This window comes from Pygoscelis adeliae, unplaced genomic scaffold (assembly GCF_000699105.1).
Source record: "Pygoscelis adeliae isolate BGI_AS28 unplaced genomic scaffold, ASM69910v1 Scaffold610, whole genome shotgun sequence".
NCBI lineage: Eukaryota > Metazoa > Chordata > Aves > Sphenisciformes > Spheniscidae > Pygoscelis > Pygoscelis adeliae.
Window position 1 is genome coordinate 719,624 of NW_008824008.1, and position 4,231 is coordinate 723,854.

Genomic DNA, 4,231 nt, shown 5'->3' on the forward strand with positions numbered 1-4,231 from the left:
GATTCCTGTCGGCCATTTCACACTTGGGAAAAGAACCAAATCTAGGATTATTTTCATGCACAATTCTGAGTGTGCTACATCCCAGCTCTCCCCAGTCCCTGCCCATGAAATAAACTGCTGGGCTCTCTGTGGGGGTCAGTGTTTTGTGGGGTAATATTTGAAGTGAGCCAGCATCCCAGGCTAATGGAGACTGGCCATGGGATTCAAGAAAGTCCACACTCCTCCCCATTATCTCTTGTCCGTGTTCCTTTGTTTAATCTGTGACAGCCTATTAAAAATGGAAGAACCTTGAAAGAGAAAGAGATTCTAAATACATCTCCTGAAATGGCAGAGGCTGCTGTAGTACGTACAACAGAGATGAAAAGTTTCTGTTGCAGCAAGCTGAACATTGGAGTACTCTGGCTGTCCTGTTTGTATCTGCTTCTCATGATCTCTCACAGAAGATTCACAGGTAAGTATAAGAATCTGTAAATAACCATATAGGACATCACCTGCACAGTAGGCTTCAAATAGGAGGACCCTAACTGAAGTCGTAAACCAGAACAACTTATTTGCTGTAACCATTACCTATTATACACCTGGATAGCCTTGCTTTTCATGTAAGGCTCAAGTTCCTCTATTAAATTTCTGGCCTCGGTGCACTTTCTGCAACAATAAATCAGTTCCTTGGTCTGAAAAGAAATGTACACGAAGAAGTGTTTCTACTTATGGTCTTTGAAATTCCCATCCTCTGACTTTATCAAAGTCACTTTGTTCCAATGCTACAGAACAAAGAAAAAAAAATTTACATACTTGTGACCGTTAACCTTTGCATTTTAATGCGTCGTTCCTTGTTTTACTTGTATACAAGAACCTAACAGGAACATGGCTTGGTTTTAATCACTCCTTTCCTGTCCAGTCTAAGTTCACAAAACTGTAATTTTTTTTTCTAACGTGCTACTTTCTGGTCATCTGTATAACAGGTAACTAACAATAACCTTCATGATTCTGTATCTTTGCATTAATCAGCTACTGTATTTCTGGTTTTGCTTATGGGAAAACAAATGACACTTGCAGCAAGACCACTCAGCAGCAGTAGATATGCTTTCTTTAAATAGTTCTCCTCCCATTGTTTTGTCAGACCCTAGAACTTTAATTGTATTCACTGGATATATAATTATCATCATTATTCCTTGTAGTAACAGATGGTTTTATTTATTTTTGTTTTATTTTTGGTCTAGCTGCTGAATATAGTAAGCTGTTTTTTGCAAATAGTGTGTCGGGATGAAGAAGTTGGGCATCAGTGAAAGCGTAGATGCTCTGCTTCAGTTTTTGTGTAGTTATGGGCTTGATTAACGTAAGAACTTCATGGCCAGATCTGATGTAGCGCTTAAGGATAAGTGCCTATTTGGAGAAGGGAAAACAAACCTACATGGAATTAGTAGAACATAGTGATTGTAGTATCAGTGTACACATGCTACATCTAATGCATACGGACAGCCAAGGAGGCTAAAGAAGAAAACATTGTGCACTTGTGTGCATTAGTTGTAAGCTGAAAATCGTTCTGTATTAGTATTTTATTTAGCACAAAGCCAAATATCCTTTGAAAAACTTTCACCCAGCATTAGCTACAGCTAGATTGGAGCAAGGAAACACCCACTTCTGCTGGGTATATACCCTGCCTAACTCGAAGGGAGTCTTGGTTTCTTTAGCCTTTCTGCACTAGCATGACATACGTTCTTAACAGCAGCAGAGTAGGTAAATGAATATAGTCCAGCAGCAGACAAGCTATTCTTTCCAGTCTTGCATCATATTAGATTTAATTATTGATCATCAGAAGCACAGGGCCTCTTCTTACTCCATTAAGAATTTTTTCTCACATATTTAGAGTTTTAATCAACACAACCCAGAAGGTATCCAAATACTTTCTGTGTTTTCTTAAGAAAGATGCAACTGCCATTTGATGTTAACAGTTTGCAGTGATTTTGCAATAAATCCTGCTTTCATCCCTGAGATGAGTAGTTCTAGTAGCGTTTTTGTTATGGGAGTAATTAAAATTTACAAATGTTAAAGCTTAGGAGGGGGAAAAGCTTTTCAGAAGGGAAGGAATCTGGATTTTAGTTGCATGAGAAATAAGCTGTTTTGTAGCTGCAGAATTTACAGTGTAATCTGCTCATGGCCACAGGTTTGTACTTCAGAACTAAGCCTCTTACATTTTTTAGAGTAATAGTATTTTTAGTTGTGTAGCTACTGTATTAATATGTAAATACAAACCAAGGCGGGGATTGAGCATCCTGACTTTGCAAACAACTGAAGCAACTGTCCTTGCTTTGAGCAGAGAGGTTGGATAATAGGTTTCCCGAGGTCCCTTCCAATGTGAGTGATTCTGTGATTCTGTTCCTGAATAACTGTGAGATGTAAATTGGCCGGCTCGGTTCAGTGGCCAGTTATACAGTTCCTTTAAAGTTACGGTGATAAATACAGATGTTTGAGTTGAGCAAGTTATTCCATAGTCCCAAACAGCCTTTTGTATCTCCATCATACAAACGTTGATATAGGAAAGGTGAACATCAGTAGAGTGTAATATAATTTTTTATCAAAGTAAAAGCACGGCTAAATATTTTGTTTACATAATTTGTTCCTCTTAAGTCACCAAACCCATAATTATTTCCTCTAAATTGAATGAAAATGTCATAGAAATTGCTGTTTATTCTACCATAGTGCCAGAAAATGAAGGTATCCTGAAACAGGATTTACATCTGCATCTAAGTGCCCCAGCCTTTCATACATTTTTCCCAAAGTTAGACTTTTGCTTTTGACTAGGATATTAATTATTTTTACATGCACTCTTCGTTAATGGGGTGGTTAACTTGCATAACAGAGCAGCATATTAAGAATGAGATCCAATAGCATACAATATTAGAAATTAATTCCAAACTGTTAGAGCTTAGAATATGTAATTTAGTCAAATCTATTAATTTTATTGATACTGCTTGATGCAGACAGTAATTGAATATTTTTATCTATGTATTCTATAGAATATATATCATTTTCACCAGTCATACAGTGCCAGGGCCATCTGTGTTGAAGGCAAATTTAACTGAATTTGAATTAGGTTTGGAGGTTGTGCTCTGACTTGGGAGTGTATTAAAAATAGTTTTGATGTGATTCATTACATACCTTCAGGCAGTTTTACCACTGACATTTATCTAAGGAAGAGCATTTTATTGATTTTTTTTTTTTAATAGAGGAAAACAAATTTCTGAGAGGGCAGAATTTTTCATTCGGCTGTGCTGAGATGGTTACCTCAATTTTTTCTCTTTTCTTATTTTTCAGAAAGAGAAAGCAGATTAAAACCAAGTGCCAGAATAGAAAAAATGCGGGCGGGGGGGAATCTTGCTTTTACCATTGTGGTAAAGGTTGTCATCTTATGATAGGCAAGTAGTAAGTGTTTTACTGTGCTCAACTCTTTCCAATTAGGTTTTCTTCATTTTTTGGTGGCAATAGTAGCCATAGTCTTGCACACTTACCACTGGAGGTTCATCCTGTGGAAATTCAGAGCTGCTTCCAACATCACAGTTGGATAATTTTCTCTTTGAAGAAAAGACCATTTTCGCATTGAATTTGCATCAGAGAATAAAGATATTCAGCTACAAATGAAAAGATGGTATGAGAGATTGACAAGATCATCATAAACTTTGACTAATTAATCTGCTGCAGCATCTTGCAGGAGCAGGTTCTTTGATAGTACCTGTTCATAAAAGTATTACTTAGGTATGTGGTATCTTGGACTGTTATAACTTGGGCATTTACACCAGGTATTGTTAAGTGTGGAAATCTGACTCATAATAATAGATTTGAGAACACACGGGAAGCTAGTAGCAAGGCAAGACTTGGAGCTCATTTGTTCCTGCCTTCTGCATGTGAGCTGTGATCATTAGGAAAACCCGCTTATCAGTCCTCTATCTTTTCAGTTTGTATGCTCCTTTTCCTTTCATATGTATTTTCTCCAAAAGCCTTTTCAGTGCTATTCCTAAATTCTTTCTTTACCACTCTTTTCTCTTCCAGCAGTTCAGTTTTAGAGCTGCTTGCATGATTCTTGTGAATTTTTACATGCCATCACTTCTCATCCCCGTGGAAGATGATCTGTTTCTGCTCTGCTGGGATTTAATCTTAATAATTACCATGTTCACACCATTGCTTTCCCCAGTTATTCCAAGAATAATTAAAATGAGAGCATAGACACAACAGA